Source organism: Sander vitreus, chromosome 6, assembly GCF_031162955.1.
Source record: "Sander vitreus isolate 19-12246 chromosome 6, sanVit1, whole genome shotgun sequence".
Taxonomy (NCBI): domain Eukaryota; kingdom Metazoa; phylum Chordata; class Actinopteri; order Perciformes; family Percidae; genus Sander; species Sander vitreus.
Window position 1 is genome coordinate 32,886,882 of NC_135860.1, and position 18,226 is coordinate 32,905,107.

The 18,226-nt window shown below is 39.8% G+C and overlaps 1 protein-coding gene across 4 annotated transcripts in view; it reads right to left on the minus strand.

Moving 5' to 3' along the window:
- ncalda (neurocalcin delta a) overlaps positions 1-18,226 on the minus strand; it is a 92,538-nt gene that overhangs the window by 27,631 nt on the left and 46,681 nt on the right. Inside the window, exon 1 of one of the 4 annotated variants that reach the window (XM_078253810.1) lies at positions 12,695-12,979. The exons of 2 other annotated variants lie outside the window; for them this stretch is intronic. The gene's annotated coding sequence lies outside the window, so the exon portion shown is untranslated. Of the gene's footprint in view, positions 1-12,689; positions 12,980-18,226 lie in introns of those variants that run through there. One more of the 4 variants, XM_078253806.1, reaches the window with a different exon arrangement.

The window sequence follows — 18,226 nt, forward strand, 5'->3', positions numbered from 1 at the left end:
CATGTCTGTTTTCTCAGGGATCAGACCTGGGGACAGGCATTAAGAAAACCTATAAAGAGATAGGCAATCTTCTCGCTGATGGTCTTGTTTGCTTATATAGGTCATATAAAGGCATCTTTCATAACCAGTTAAAAACATCTGTGTAGCTGCTTTAAATGCTTAATACACAAACTGCTGCTTGTTTCGGTTGTGCTTTGTTTGTTCAAAGTGAATTTTCCATAAAACCGATGATAAAAAATAACTGCTTTCTACGTACAAATTTCAATTAGCATGTAAAAGGTGAAGTGGGATGGCTGTAAAATGTGCTGAACTATAACTGATAAAACTGTTTGCAGAGCAACTATAAGAGCAGCTGGAGAATGTACTGTTACAGAATAAGGGCGAGGTATATCATGTCCAACAGTGTATGCATTATGAGAGACAGAGTAGTAAGACAGTAAGAACGGTGAAAAAAAGAGAAAAGGGAAAGACAAAAATTTGACTCCGGCAGCGCTTGAGATGGTTCTGACTGAAGAATGCCCCTGGGGATGCAACAAAGCTCGCTCTGCTTCCTGTGGTCAAACAAATAAATATAGAAACAGGATAGAACATCACAGAAAATAAGTTCTATCACAGTGGAGGTCAGGGGTCAGGATGAACCCCAGAAACTAGGAAGTGTCGAACAGTAAAAATGTTTTGGAGTGTTAGGATGACTCAGTATATATAGACTGGTAAGCAGTTTGAATCATTTTATGTGTTGTACAAAGGAAAGTCAGAATCTGCAACTGATTAATGTAAATATAATTAGGTTTAGAATAAGAATAGAATTAGATTAGCTTAATTCCATACAACTGTAATTCGATCTATAGCCAAGTCTGTACACTTCTTCTCTCACAGAAACAATCAAACCACGCTAAAGCCAATAGAGAAGTAGTTTTGGCCAATCAGCTTTTTCTGCCAGAGCCTCCCACGATTGGAACACCACCTTAAGAAACATAGAAACTGTGTCAACTACCAGTCCTTCTCAATAACATTAGGAGCCTGGTTTATTAGAAACCAAACTTGTGAACACTAGAACAGTAAGGTGTTATTTGTTGTCTTAATTGTCATTATTATGCTTAATATAGTCTATAGCGATGAGGTTTCATTTCCGGCATTGGAACTTGTTTGGTGGAACATGTGTACGTTCAAAAGTAGTTTTAGTCGTGCAACAGAAAACTCAGATTGGACAGATAGTCTAGCTAGCTGTCTGGATTTACCCTGCAGAGATCTGAGGAGCAGTTAACCATAGTCCTCACAAATCCACCAGAGTTTAGAACGCCAACACAAAGGAAGGAGGAAGGTAAAGGACATCCGGCCAAAAGAAGAACATACGGCTGAATTTCCGGCAGCACAGGAGCAATCCTGGAAATGGAACGTTGTGGATATAGACTACTGTGTAGATAACTAATCTAAGAGTATGAAAGCATTTTTAAACAGTGAAGTTCTAACACAGCATTTGCCACGTGTGCAACAGATATTCAAAACCAGGGAAGCACTTATCTGTGTGGGATTAAAGTATCTCTATCTGTGTGAACAGCTGCCACAACATACAAGCATACAACACCATATCCCGTCTCTACGTTAGCATATTCATTTCTGACAGATCACAATAAATGCACAGCTTCAGAAAGCAATTTCCATGCAGATATTGCATTTGAGTCATTTCTTAGTGACAATTTAGTGATAGCCCTCTCCTCCTATTGCCTCACACACCCCGTAAGGCATGCACCTTGACTGACCAAAATCTGTGCAGGCACTGAGGAATAAGGAGAAGTATCTGTGATATATCCACTCCTAGCTGCCACACTGTCATTTGCAACACTTCCTTTGGGAAATAATTCACATGCTATATTGTGAATAATTCAAGAGCTTCCATATTGGCTGAGAGCTGCTTCTGTGCTCCATGTGAATAGTAGAAAGAACAGCTACTTTCAAAATAATGTCATCAGCAGTTGGACATTTTCAAGTATCAAATCAGAATTCTTATGAAACACATTTCATCATTCCCGGTGTCTTCTATGTACTGACCCAAAAGCATTATTTAATACCAAGGCATGCTATTTTTGCTCAACTATAAATTTTCTATTAGTTATTCCCAAAAGTGATCCAATTTGATATTGGAATAAGTTAGGCGTGAATAATTAAACTATTAAAGCCGTAATCTATGATGAGTGTACAGTGTCCAGCGCCAAATGTCCCTTCATAAAGTTCATGGTCTACATCTGGACAGTGATCCTCGACTGGGCTTGGACAAGCACCAAACACGTCCAGGCCCAGTGAGTACACATACTAAATGGTTTTGCAAAAGGATTCTTTATACAATGCAACGTCATCTCGCAACAGACTGCGCTGACAATATAGGCAAGTGCTTAATTTCTACTGCTTACCTTAAAATTGTTAAGACGCAGGATTACACGATTCATTGTAAAATCCTTCCTCATATTATCATAAATCACTGCACAGTGTTTTAATAAGCCTTTACACTAGAGCTGGGTGATATGGAGAAAATCAAATATCCCGATATGTTCTGACCAAATACATCGATGTTGATATTGCGGCGATATTGTGGGGTGGACTACTGGTGCTTTCACAACATATTTACACAGTGAGATTTGACAAATAATAATCAGTAATATATAATGGATATAATGACTAGGGTGGGTAAAGGCAAATACAGCTACAACAGTCTGGTAATTTCAGAAAATGACATCACTGTACTGTACTGCAGCCTTTAAAAAACAGAAAAAGACATGTCATATTACGATATCCAAAGAGATATCTAGATATAGTCTCATATATGGTCTCTCATATATGGATATTTTTATGAAAAATGATTTATTACCCAGCCCTACTTCAAACTCATGGATAGCAGCCACTTGCAGCTTCGAACACAGAGCTGCCTGTTTTCAGTCAAAATGCCCACTAAGGAGCCTTTGATAAATGCCATTACATTTACAAGAGTTCTTTCACTAAACATTATTAAGCATAATGTTGTTTTTGACAAATAGATCTAAAGTGTGCATTTTAAATTAAATTTGGAAAAGAATAATGTGGTTGTGGCTATATATCTGTATACCACTACAGAGTCCAAAGTACTGTAATGGCTGACAATGAAATCAGATGTGGGTGACTTCCTGCTTCCTGTAAAACGTTTAAAGAATCATGTTAATATTCTCTCATTTCCGAAACACATTACTACAACCACTGAAATATCTTGAATACTGTGGTATCATATTTCACTAACAAACAACAGCAGAGACACGGCAACAAATGAAAGTTGCAACACATAGCTGAATTTCTACTTTGTTTAAATTGGATAAATATCCAGCTTCCTTTTATCTGTGTAGCCAGGTAAAAAAGTAGTATTAAAAGTATTAAAATCACTAAGATATTGACTATCATTCGGATCTATCTCATTTTTATTGTCCAACAACATTATCACAAGTGAGTGAACTGCAATTATAAAGTGTCTGTCTAATTAAAATTAAAAAAAAAAGCTAATAAAGTAAACCTTGTTACGTTGTTGTAACAATCTTGATGATCCTTTGATTCACAAACTGTGAGTAGTGACGTGTGGTTTTCTGACTCAAAAAACTCCTTTGTGTAAAGACAGAAACATTCTCAGTGATGGCAGCTTTTTTTTTTTTGCAGTACAAAGTACCACCAACAAGTACACTCTAGAAAGTAACAGCTTACTGAAAAAAGAACTCCTGCTTTTTGTCTCTTGTGCCCAGCATGACATGACAACGTGTGTGAATTCCTTTCTGTGGGTAAAAATAGAACATCTGTTTCCCATAGTTCCCCTAAACCGATGCTATGGGAGCTTATAGGCCAAGGCTATACTTTAGGTCGGGGCAATCTCTAAAAGCATTCTGCACCTCATTGGGGATGGTTTTCAGTTGAATGACCTATGGCTGCTTTCTAAAGAAGCCTATTAGAGAATGACAAGAGTGCGGCTGACCAGCTGTCCCTCGAAACCACCACTTAAATGTGTCTGTCTGCAAGCTCTCACTCCGCTTGTAAGTCACAGAGACGAATGCTTTCACAGGGGATGAAGAGTGACATCATTTATGCTGTGCTGCTCTGGGTAACACTTGTTTAAAGTTATTGCTATTTTATGGTATATTCTATAATAGGGCTGCACGATATGAGAAACATATCTTATTGCGATTATTTTGACTGATATTGTGAGTGATATATATGATTCAAGATGATGAGTTTTGTATCATTAATCCCCTTTTTTATTGACAAATATTAAAATAAAATAAAATACTGATTATATCAAGGATATGTACAAAACAAAGACTTTTTTCTTACGTCTGTAGGATTGGATTTGTAGGCCGGGACGTCTCTGCAGCACCACAATACTTCATTCAGAATGGTTTGACACATATTTTGCCTTTGATAAATATTATTGGGAGTGACATAGATATAAAACATATATATCTATGGGGAGTGAGGTGGAGACTGCAAGATCAAAGAGTGGTCAGCATAAACTGCTTCTGTGTGTTTTATCCCATGTCTCCATTGCTGTGTTTGCTGGATGGATGACATGGTGAAGGCGGGAAAAGTCATGTCTTCCTTTACAGCAATTGGGATTGGGCATCGAGAATCGGTTCCAACTTGGAATCGTTTCAAAAATTGCAATACCAATGGAATCGTTTGGAAAATTTGGTTTAGAATCCGATCATCATTTAACGTGCAAGTTTCGGTTTCCGTAGCGGCCATCGTACTTCCAGGCGCTTGTTGTGTTGCAGCCACGGAGCACAGGAAGCTGCGCTCTAAAGTGTGGCTTTATTTTATTTTTAAAAAGCCCGGTAAAACTGTAAATCACTAGCCTGGTTAACACCAGACCCACTCTCAGTTGTAACTGAGAGTGGGTCTGGGAAAGGTTCATTGACAGTTCATTTCCAAAAGGGGCGTCACCAACGGACGCCGCTCAAATGCCTCTTAGCGCATTGGATAGTCCAACCAATCAGACCAACGATCCGGGTGACGCTGCGCTTCGGTAGCCTTCATGTTGAATGTAAACAAAAAGCTGCTCGCCGTCGCTGCTGTGATTGGTGTAAAGTCCGCCTCGGCGGTTGTGATTGGTGCCTCGATTTTGGGGACATTGGAAATGGGCTTGAATGGGCTCTTCGCCAGACTGACTTGCAGAGCAAATCGCAAATTGGCCGGAAGTTCGTCAGGGTTTACCCAGGCTAGTAAATCACCATTGAACTCAAAGAATCTGAATCGAGAATCGATGAGAACCGGAATCGAAAGAAAGAATCGGTATTGGAATAAGAATTGTTAAAATCAAAACGATGCCCAAGCCTAACAGCAACGGAAGACAACTTAGTCTGATGACTGTATTACACATCCATCTAGTATGGTGGTACAATGACAGTCAATGAGTAACTATTATCTAGAACTACCACAACAGCTCGGCAGAGAAATGTCAGTTTCCCCTTCTTTTAGTTCTGACCTTTAAAGGGAGTGCAGTAGTGAAATATGTCACAGTCATCTAAGCACAGTAACCACGGTGACCGACCTTTCCACACTTGAGTCTAATGTGTGTTTTAACACCTGCTCCTTCAGCTGAGTTGGGAAGTTACACTGCACAAACACATTTTGAGATTTGAGTGTAACATAATCAGTAACACACTATTCAACAGAGTGGCCATTGCCATTGTTGAATATACATATATTCATGCAAAACTACACAGGAGATCTCACACAGTTCTCAAACCCAGTGTGTCAAGTACCTTTTGCCTAACTGTGGCATCCAATTCACTTCAGTGAAGTTTGTGTTTCCCATTTGAGAGCAGGAGCTCAAACATAAATGGCACTCTCTTTGAGTGTGTTTATGTCAACAAGCCCACATTTTAAAACATTTTCCAGTTCAAATTAAATCCATATGCTACACAAAACTGTAAATGATACTAGAAAACTCTCCACTCCATTAAATAAACTCTGGAGTTTTTGGCACTGTATATTATTTTGTTTGTTTTGATGAGTATGTCGGGTCCTACCAACACATACTGGCCAGCTGCAGAATGAATGGAGAACAACCAAAACTTATAAGAGCCTATTGCTGAGACCATCACACACTCACACACACACAAAGGAGTTTTCTACAGCCTATAATCACTTACCACAATCACTACACTTACCAGTGTAGATGGAATGTCAGTAGTTCAATTTTGACATATCAAATTGATGACCACCCTAAACAACAAACAATCAGAATCAATCTCTTTCTCTGAATAATAACAGTTAAAAACATCAAAGACAAAGCCCTACGCTGCTTGATACCGTCTCCTGGTTTGCTCCAGCACCTAGAGCAGCTATTATTGAACACCTGATAAAAGAGTGAGAGGAATCCAGGCAGGGAACACATCTAACTGTTTTTTGTAAAACACTAAAACATAGTAGCGTGGATGTAGCCCTAAACTCTTTCTATTTCTCTCCGTTTCTGTCTCCGGCTCAGGTCATAAATCAACAGTTACATAAACTGCTTTCAAGTTAGTTTCCACCAGTGTTATATGAGACTCCCTTAAGTACAAAACAGGATGTTATAGAAGCCTGGTTCATACAGTTCAGCTGGTTCATACAGTTCAGCTATGTGTAGCAGAATTAAACTTGTTTTCTTCAGGGTCTTTTTTCTTAAACGGATGTGGGCAAAATACATCAAACAAAAATACAAGTGTCTTTGTGTATGTGTGGGCTCTGTAGCAGAAGAATACTAGGAGGGAGTCAAGTCACCTTTTCCATGATATAACTATCTTAGATTAATTTTGACTTTGATTTAGAACCTAATGCAACAATGGATTCCCATCTGTTCCACAAAGAAACACACGTTACACTCACATGGACATGCAGAAAACCCTGCATTCATATGTTTAGAACAGACACACACTTATTCATGCAAGTAACTGGCACCCTGCTTTCACCCACCTGCAAACACACAGATACATGCTGACAAACTTACACAAATATACCCTGATCTAGTATGTGCAGAGTTCTGACAAGTTAACTGTAGAGCAGACAAAAGACATTGGCAGCACTGGAACTAATCACCTTTAAAAAGGTCCCATGGCATGAAAATTTCACTTTATGAGTTTTTTTTAACATTACTAAAGTTCCCCCAGCCTGCCTATGGCCCCCCAGTGGCTAGAAATGGCGATAGGTGTAAACCAAGCCCTGGGTATCCTGCTCTGCCTTTGAGAAAATGAAAGCTCAGATGGGCTGATCTGGAATCTTGCTCCTTATGAGGTCATAAGGAGCCAGGTTACCTCCCCTTTCTCTGCTTTGCCCCCCCCAGAGAATTTGGCCCACCCATGAGAGAGAGACATCATGGCTTTCAAACAAGCAAAGTGGCAGTTGGTCAAGGCCACACCCCCCCCTCCACCTTGCCCCCCCCTCCCCCCTCTCTCCTCCTCAATAGCTACAGACACAGAAATGGCACATCCTAAGGAAAGCTCATTGTGGGACTGGCTCTAGTGGCTGTAATTCTGCACCAAAGCTGAATTTCAGGAAAGAGACTTCAGATACAGTATTAGAGGACCACTAAGGTCTATATAAAAGAGACTTCAGATACAGTATTAGGGGACCACTAAGGTCTATATAAAAGAGACTTCAGATACAGTATTAGGGGACCACTAAGGTCTATATAAAAGAGACTTCAGATACAGTATTAGGGGACCACTAAGGTCTATATAAAAGAGACTTCAGATACAGTATTAGGGGGACCACTAAGGTCTATATAAAAGAGACTTCAGATACAGTATTAGGGGACCACTAAGGTCTATATAAAAGAGACTTCAGATACAGTATTAGAGGGACCACTAAGGTCTATATAAAGAGACTTCAGATACAGTATTAGGGGACCACTAAGGTCTATATAAAAGAGACTTCAGATACAGTATTAGGGGACCACTAAGGTCTATATAAAAGAGACTTCAGATACAGTATTAGGGGACCACTAAGGTCTATATAAAAGAGACTTCCAGATACAGTATTAGAGGGACCACTAAGGTCTATATAAAAGAGACTTCAGATACAGTATTAGGGGACCACTAAGGTCTATATAAAGAGACTTCAGATACAGTATTAGGGGACCACTAAGGTCTATATAAAAGAGACTTCAGATACAGTATTAGGGGACCACTAAGGTCTATATAAAAGAGACTTCAGATACAGTATTAGGGGACCACTAAGGTCTATATAAAAGAGACTTCAGATACAGTATTAGGGGACCACTAAGGTCTATATAAAAGAGACTTCAGATACAGTATTAGGGGACCACTAAGGTCTATATAAAAGAGACTTCAGATACAGTATTAGGGGACCACTAAGGCCTAAATAAAAGCATCCAAAGAGCATCATGGGACCTTTAACAAATGACAATGCATTACATTGTTATTCTGTAAAATTGTACTCTCTGCTCTTTTATACTTTTGGATTTCTTGGGTTGTGACTAGGGGTGTAAGAAAAAAATGGATACGCTTGAGTATCACGATATTTTATTTAGCAATACTATATTGATTTTCAAAAACGCAATATTGATTATTTTTTTTAGTTTACGTGCAAAAATACGTAAACGTTTATGTTGTGTTTAATCCCCCTAATGTCTAAAATCCAAATATATCGCCTTACGCACAGTATCGAAATATATTGCAATATATTGAATCGTGACCCTGGTATCGTATCGCCAGATTCTTGCCAATACACAGCCCTAGTTGTGACGGTATTGATGTTGGTCTCACCACAGTGATAGGACAGTGCACCTCAGGCCGTTTTATAATTTTACCTTTATCCGATAATGACAGTACAGACAGGAAATGAGGGGAGAGAGAGAGAGAGAGAGAGAGAGAGAGAGAGAGAGAGAGAGGAATGTAATTAACAAAGGTCACTGGCAGGAAGAAAATCGGTCACGTTGTGATTAGAACTGTAACAATTCCCAATTTTGCTGTATGATTGTCTCAGAAATAATTGCGATTAACAATATTTTATTTTTCGACAAAAATGTGTCTTTTTTTTTTTGGTCAATTTGTTTCCGCGTATATTTAACATCACTAACAATTAATTGAACAGTAGACAATTTTCATAACACGAAGTGTGTACTGGGTCTGGATTTACTTGCAGTTTGGTCCGGAGTTTGAAAAGTGCTGGTGTATAGGGTTAAGTGCCAACAACTTACAATTGAAATAATAAAAATATATAGTCCGACCAATAATCACTTATATAATTACAATTTGGCATATCTAAAACAAGATCAACAACTACCAGTCATACGCTTAAGACCTTAGCTAATGTTAGCAAATAATTGCAGTTAAACAAAGAAACCACGATTACGTAAAAATATTGACAATTAGACAATTATGTAATAATTGTTACAGGCCTGGTTGTGGTTATATAGTGTGTGTCTTAACCATTAAGTCTGACACAGTTAACCACCATTCTTAATCACATCATCCAAAATGCATTGATTTGGGGGTAAAATAATAAAAGTTTTGTTTTATGTGTGCCAAACACCTGCACCCTTGCCGACTGTGTTGCTTATATACACTGACGTTTGCCTAACTTAGTCTCATTTTTTTATGTAGCAAGATGTAAGCAGTTGCTAACATTGACATTAAGGCAGCTGTACCTGCTTCACAATTATAGACTAACTAACTTATAGTTTGTGTTGTGTTGGCTTTTAGTTGCAGGACGGATGAGAAAACTGATGCGTTTGATGCCGTAAATGTTGCCTAGTTGTTATGAGTAGGGCTGAGTAATAGTTTAAAAAAAAAAAAAACGTGTACCGATACCAATACCGTGACTTCGATACCGATTCCTAAACAATACTTTTTTCTATACCAATTTTATTAAACAAAAAGAAATTACAACATTACGACAAATCTTTTTATTTCTTTTCAGCTCCTACTATGCCTCATCTCTGTGCTTAACGTAGTTTTTCCTGCGTGCCTCTACGACATGTAACGTTAGACAGCCAATCACAAACATTGTTAGATCTTGGTAGAAGCATGCTGCATGCTCATTGGCTCACTGACTCTGATGAGGTTTACTCCTAAGGGATTGAAATTGGGTATTGAATGATGACGCAATACTTTAGAGGCAATTCGGTCGGTGCCTAAAAAGTATTGAATTCGGTACCCAGCCCTAGTTACGAGGACAATAATGAGCTCAACCCTGCAGATTACCGTATCAATCCCAGCCCTATGGAATACAGAGGTGTAAAACCAATAAAGTGATAAAACCCCAAAGAGAAAAGCTGGAAAGAAAATCAGACCTGTGCCTGGTGTGTGTTCTGCGTAAATGAAATCCACTGAACAAAATGAGCAAATACCATGGAAACCATCTCAGTCATGCCATTACCTCTGTTCTAATATGAGTATGTGAATGTGTGTGTGTTGAGTTAGTGTGAAATGAAAGAGTCGGTTTCAAGTATCAAATGAAAATTTCCAGTAAAAGTTAATTGCTTATATCCATAATCACTGTGCGTGTAAGCATGTACCTTTTTCTACATTGTTCTAAGTATAAAGATGGTTTCACACACATAACGATTCCTCTGAATAACAGACGGTTCATTCATCGCCTTTTGACATAAAATAAAAATGTCATCGTGTCAATACAGCACCAAGATAACAGCTAAGATGCCATCAGTGATCATCTAGCTGCCACACCACCATAGCTGTTTTAATACTAAGCATTTACCAATACAAGATTATGATAGTCTGAAAAATGTGTACTAATTTACAGTTGTATTATATTTAGCCACCTCCTGTAGGATGGTAAAAATCTTGCTGGAAAACATTCAACAGCACACACACGAGTCAAGAGAATAATCCACTGCTGCAGGATGTCAGATAAAGCTACTGGCTGTATGCTAGAGGGTTTGTGTGTGTGTGTGTGTGTGTGTGTGTGTTTGTCAGTGGCTCTTTCTGCATGGTAACTGCTGCCAACATATCCAGCTCATAAACACATTAGATGTGACATTAGATAACAGTGCGCTTGGAAGTATTATTTTGTTAGACGGACATGAAGACAGACCTTTTCTGTCTCTAAACTCAAAATGGCTCCTCGTGGTATTCATGCAGCTCATTTCACAACAGTAAGACACTTGTGAATGATGTGCCCTTAGGCTTATAGGACTGCAGGAACTGCTTTACACGGACAATTTACACTGAAGGAAGACTAATAGCTTGCACAAACTAATGAATGTCAAAATTCATGTTACTTTTAGTCTGCTTCTGAAATCTGTTCTGGGATTCTCAGTAAATGAAAAATATCCAGATGAATCTTTTACATTTAGATCATTTAAAGCAGGAGTATTCACCATTTGCAAGAGTTTAACAAAAATAAGTGCAGGATCAACACTATTGAATTACTCCCTAAAGTATATTGTATATCTGCCTTTATGTAACCTAATGCTATTCACTGATAAAAAAATGTGTATTCAAATAGGTCATGTAAGGTATTATGTCACAGCAACCTCCAAACCAAACCGTGAATCCAATCTAATCAGCACAGCAAATGCAAATCTGTGTCCTAATCGGAGCATTTAATTGGATGGAGTCAGTAGATATCTGCAACTAGAATACTTTAGACAGTGACCTGTTACATGCCCTTGGCTTGTCTCCACTTTGTTGTTGGAGGAGGGAGGCACTGCTGAGGAGGGAATGAGAGGAAGAGATAAAGTCTCACAGCAGAGGAGTTCTAGAGAACTAGAGAGAGGAGGAGGAGGAGGAGAGAGTCTGGAGTATTGTAGGGAGATCCAAACCACTTGTTATGCACATTTCCCTTTCTTTCCACTCGATCTGGGCTAAATTGGGCTGGCATGCTATTGTTTGAGGCACACAGGGAGGGGTGTGTGTGTGTGTGTGTGTGTGTGTGTGTGTGTGTGTGGGGGGGGTTCTTGACAAGCTAGACACACACACACACACACACGACAATTCTTAAAAAACTAAAAAAACACTTTTGAAAAATGTCCTCATCTCACCCCATTACTGGATTTCTTTAGAAAAACAAAATATCACAGCTAACCTTGAGACTGTGTAAGAGTTACATTTTTGCAGCGCATACCTCTGAGGCTTTCCCATCCCCTCTGAGGGGGGCAGGTGGCAGCTGCCTCCCCCCCCGCCTCTGGCTCTCTGGCAGACAGAGCCAGCAGCTCCAGCCCACACTACTGCCTCTAACATTAGCAACGCTTTGAGAGGAAAAGCCATGTGGAGCTGCCCATCACTTTCAACTACACAACACATAACACACTCATCCACCGTAACGATCATGCTCGCCTTCTCTCTCTCTCTTCTATCAGACACTCACTTCCTGCAGAGGGTTTGAAAACAGATCTGGCTGTGTGTGCTGAGAAAGAAAAGCAACTTGTCTTCGAGATCACACCCTGATCTCTTGAAAACCTCAAACACACACTACATTACTAAAGTTTCGCCAAATGATTAAAGGGGGACAAAAAGAGTTTCCCGACGCACACAGAGCCTCATTCCCTCTCAGGAATTCATCTAAAAGACAACTTCCCTTCTGCACAAGTATGTGACTCAAACGCATGAGGTCAAAGCTCTCCTTCATCCAGCTTTAATTTACTGCACACCCCTCTCAGCGCAACCACTAGCTGCTAAAGCACACAATACACACACAAAGAGAAAACACAGGAAGCTTACCTCACTTTGTATCAACGTACAAGCCGTTCAGCAGTCCATCACCCAGCACTTTCTCTCAAGACTAAGTTTGTGGAAGCAGCAGTGGCAGCAGAAGCAACAGGCGAGAATAAAGAAGAGCACCAGAAAGAAACAAAGATGAGAGCAAGAGAGAGAGGGGGAACAGCAGAGGGAGGGGGGGGGGAGGAGAAGAAGACAGACTTAGCGACTGAGACGGAGTGACTGAAAGACTACCAGAGAGTCCTAGTGTGAGCAGGAGGTTTGTTAAAAGCCCACAAACTAACTCGCCCCTCTGCTCGCCTGCCTCTCCAGCTTGACGTCAGCGCAGTCACATGACCTCACTCTGGTGTGGAGGGGAAATGAAAGGGGAGGGGAGACACACAGAGAGAGAAAAAGAAAGAGAGACGGAGAAGCCTGTGTTGCCGTGGTAACAGGCACACTGCACCGCAATGATTTCAATAGGTCATCTGACACATGCAAGCACACAGATTCTTACATACAGAGAAGCCGGTAAAAGACTGTCAGAGCTGCAGATGGACTAATCTAGAAAAGGTGAACCGAGTGAAGGAGCAACAGAGATAAAAGGAGAAATACAATTAGAAACTGATACAAAGTGGTTCAAATTTCCAATGTTTTTCCCCCCAGTTCACAGAAACAAATGCAATTAAAAAAGGAATGCTCACCATACAAACTGCACTTTTGAACTTGTGCTTTCACTCCTTTACCAAAATAAGCTTGTAATAATATTCTGCTCTTGTTTGTTTTTACTACAATTTATGACCTTATCTTTTCAGTTTACATATATTAAGGTTTTTCAAAAGAAAACAACATTCCATATATTTGTTATGCTTTGGTTCTAAAGAGCTTATGTTATCAGAACACAACTTTAGTTATTAGAAAAGGGTCTTCTATCTATGTTGTCACTCTGATGTGCCCAAGAATAGTTCATTCCTTCAGGACTCCAGTGATTTGTTCAAAACATGACTAATAAAATTTCTTTTTATTTCTTAATAAATAATTTCTGTATGGAGAAGAATTGACTAATACACTAAATAACCTTCATTACTTCAGGGAAGTGGGGAATACAGTAGCTCCAGTTTCAATTGCGTTTTTATTTCATTTGTATAATACTTTAGACAAGCTTAAGCACACCACACTCTGATTAACAGCCAATAAACAACAATAACAAGACAATGGTGCCAATCAACAGTGGGGATGTGGGTATGATTACAACGTCATGTCTCATTAGCAGAGTAGAGACATTGTTTTACTGTCAAAGTTAATGATGCACATCAGCCTGGACTCTTTCAGGCAGCAGTGTTTGGCAGGAAGATGTCACAAACTTCTGTCTTCACACAATAACAGACTGCCCCTCAACTAGAGGGGTAGACTAGACTACTGCAGAGGCTGCAAGACTCTGATGTGAGCACAACGTACAATATGTCATTTTCTCCCGCTAGGGGTCTCTTAACCATGGAAACCATGGATGTAAACACAAACTTTTGATGATGTTGTGAAGCTGCGTGGGATCACGGGAGTTGCTGTCTTCATTGTTAACCACCATTGTCAATTAAAATGTCTCTGGACCAGAGACATCTGTTGGCCCCTATGGCGGCTTGATTTTGGCTAGATGCGGGCACCTGTGGTCTGTTCCCCGACTAAACATTAAACTGTTGGTTATTGCCGTAGCATTGTTAGCACCAGGCAGTAGTGCTAACCTTAGTAGTCGCTGACTAAGGGGCTAACTGTAGCTGTGTCCCCGGGGCTGTTGTCGGCTATCATTCCAACTGAAGTCTCTTAGTGCCGGGGAGAAAGGGCAGACGGACCTGATGCGTTAGCTGGCTAGCATTAGATTAATCAAACTACACATACAGCTGATGTTACATGGCCAATTTAATCGTGGGTTAGTCCAGCGCTGTTAACCGTGGAAAACAATCATACTAAAAATAACTTTATGACCGTGTTGAATGTTGTTGTAGCCTATAACATTACCGTACAGTTTAGCCTCCAAGCATTAGCATGAGCCCCTTGTCAACATAGGACATCGTAGTAAGCTGGATGGATATTGAAATATCATACAATTATGTCTCTACTGTATTACTGTGTTGCAAAGTGGCATGTACATATAAAGCATTATGCTGTGTGGCAGAAAGAAATGATGTATTACTGTTACTGAGTATAATTCTTTGACATTGTATGATTTCCAATTACTCTCAAAGTATCATCTGGTGTTTTCACAACCTTCTACCTGTGAAAGTGCCCTGGAACGGCAGTCAAACCCGTAACTTACTACCCGTGAACTCGTACCAGATCGTTGTACTCCCAGTTACAGTTTTTGACGTCACACACCCATAAACAACAATGGCGACCCCTGTTGATGCTGTACAGACGCCTGTGATTAATGATGAGAAATAGAAATAAATAGACATAAATAGGCAACGTAAAGTAATTCCGCACATTGTAATCAAAACAATACACATACGATTGTGTACTACTACAGGCTATGTTTATTAAATGAAGCCCAAAATATGTCGCCGACTAGAAATCGCTAGTATCAGCTAGCGCTAGCTAACATCAACAGTAGGTAGCCACTAGCTAACGCTAGCTAGAAGGGTTTGTCGTGACTTTGCCTGGAACGCTAACAAGACGTGAGTCGTGACTTTAAGTCGTAACTTACAGGCTAAAAATTGTGTCTGGAACGCAGCATTAGAGCAACTAGAATAGCCAAAGGTTATATGACGCTATGGACAGGCGACTAAAACTAAATGGTCCATGTCACTGAATTAAAATTACAGATTTCGCTGGGTTTAAACACTGTCTGAAACATTTGGGATAATGTAAGTATACCACCGTTGTGGTGTCGTATGCTGAATATGAAGCTACAGCCAGCAGCCGTTTAGCTTAGCTTAACATACAGACTGGAAACAGAGGGAAACAGCTACCATGGCTCTGTCCACAGGAAACAAATTCACCTGCCAACACTTCTGAAGCTCATTAAGTAACACATTATACAGTATGTAGGAGCAACAAGGCTACCTCGCAGTGACTTCTGTCCCTTTAAAGCAAAGATACTGCAATAGTGCCGCAATAAAGGTCTGCCGTTATGCTGGCTTTGTTTATTCACACAGAACCAAGCAAAGGCGTCATGAGGCCCCAGTCTGTGATTACACATAGCATGCCGGCATTAAGGTAGAAAAGAGGGGTGACGTGTAACACAACTGCGTCGGCGGCTACTTTGTGTGAGCCGATCGGCACCGTTAAATCAACGACGCTTTATGTTTTATTTAATTTCAATTGTCAGTAAAGAGCGCCTGAATGTGTGAGTGTGTGTGTTTGAGAGAAGGAGAGACAGAGTGGAAGAGAAGGAGGACTACTTCACGCAATGTTTCTGTAAGTTATTAATAACTTTGGCTACTCGGAACGCTGCTTTGTCACTTTTTGAGCTGCCTGTGGGTTGACCCGTGCATCGTACTGCATGTAGTCCCTCCGTGCTGGCTGTCCCACACAGACGTCGGTCTACACCGTCGCCCCATTCCACCTTGTAACTTTCACACAGATGGCAAGGCAGCTTAAAGGTGCAACAATCCCGCCGTGAAGAGACTGTGGGAAAGGAGCTTACAAGACTCCAGTCACTTCTCAGAGCCAAAAATAGAAAAATAAAATAGTTGCCCTGTAAAACCCAAACCTGTTTTGACACTGTGGTTTAAGTACAAATTAAAAAAACTGGACAGAAAGTGTTACTTAGTGAGCTTTCGAGGTGTCTGTAGGCAGATTTTGTTACATTCAATTGTAAATGTAATGTAATGGACTTAGCACTTTACATGGTATAGGAACTGTTCACCATTCACAAACATGTATACAGTGTGGCCGATGCTGCCATACAATGTGCCACCTGCTCATCAGATAAACGTTCACACACAAACACACATTCACACACCAATGGCGCAGCATCAGGAGCAATTCAGGGTTCAGTGTCTTGCCCAAGGACACTTCAACACGTAGCGCCAAAGCCGCCCACATTTGTGGTAAGCTAAGCTAATGGGCTGCTGGCATTTGCATATTTTCTAAAATGTCAAACTACTCCTTTACAATGATGCTTATTAAGTTGAGTACAGTACAGTAAATATTGTGGTACTGATAGTGTTGCAGTTTTTTGTTTCTGTAAAACATAATGTCTTTTGTGGTTTTCATCTATTTATTTCATTATTTTATACAGGGTTTTTTCCTGGCTCAGAATGGGCCTTTTGGGGAGGGGGGGGGGAGGGGTGTAGAAAGCATGCATCAGTCCGCCTACAGTAAAGAAAATGAGTCTATGTTACCATATCTGATAGAAGTCTATGCATTTACCTGTTATTTCTGACAATTTGATAAACAAAAATGTATATTATGCTGGAGTAAATAAAACCCTAATTAAAAAAAAATAATATTTAAATAAATCACCAGGACAGTCCGGTACAGCCTGACTCTGGAGATAAAACAGATTAGCTCTCATATTCAAATTTATGTTCTGCTTATTTAATGCTTGTTTGGTAAACTGCTCTGAAACACATTTAGAGAGGATTTGAATCGCTATTTTTAACTCTCAATTCTTATCATTTTGGTGCTGGGGATTTTCCTTTGGGGCTGGCTAAAACCTCTTTGGTGGGCGCCACAAATTCCTCTATGCAGAAAAAACCCTGTTATAACAAAAAAAAACAAAAAAAACAACAACAACAACAACAACAACAAGCTTCATCTTTTGTCAATACTCCTGGTAAAGTGAAGGGTGTTACCGCTGATACTCTTGCCCTTCAGGGCCCTGAAGGGAACGTCTCCCTGTGCTTCCCGACCATGGTCTGGGAGCCTGAAACAGGAAAGGTGGAACAAGCCATACTGGGCACCACGCGTTTTAGAACTGCATTTTGTGTAACATGTTGTTTGTGAGAATTCACACAACAAAGTTGTAAAAAAAAAGAAATACTGGGAACCAAGCAATCGTCCCGTATTGAACTGGCAAGCAATGGTTCATTAAATTAGAGCAGGTGACCGTCTTGGTGCACACACAGTAACATACAGCCAGGGTTGTAATGTAACAAAGTACAAATACTTCGTTACTGAATTTGTTTTACGTATCTGTGCTTTACTTCGTTATTTATATTTATGGAGACTTTTACTTTTACTCCACTACATTACCTAAATAAAATGTTTACTTTTACTATTACACTACATTTCTCACTGCAAAAAAAGTGATGGTGGTGATAAAGATAACGTTTAACACCTGTGGCGGTATTTGCAAGAAACGTTTTCGTATGTTGGAGTGAAAGATTCTCCCTTACAAAAAAGAAAGAAGTTTGTTTTTCTCTTTGCTGATGTCAGCTCACTCAAAATATGCAGCATTTGATCTTTTCACTTGGTAGCCACAATAAAGTTCATAATCAAAGTTATTTTTTACTTTTGCTTCTAATATTTAACTACATTTAATATCAGGAAATTACTTTTGATACTTAAGTACAGTAAATATCAGATACTTGAAGACTTTTACTCGAGTAATATTCTAAAAG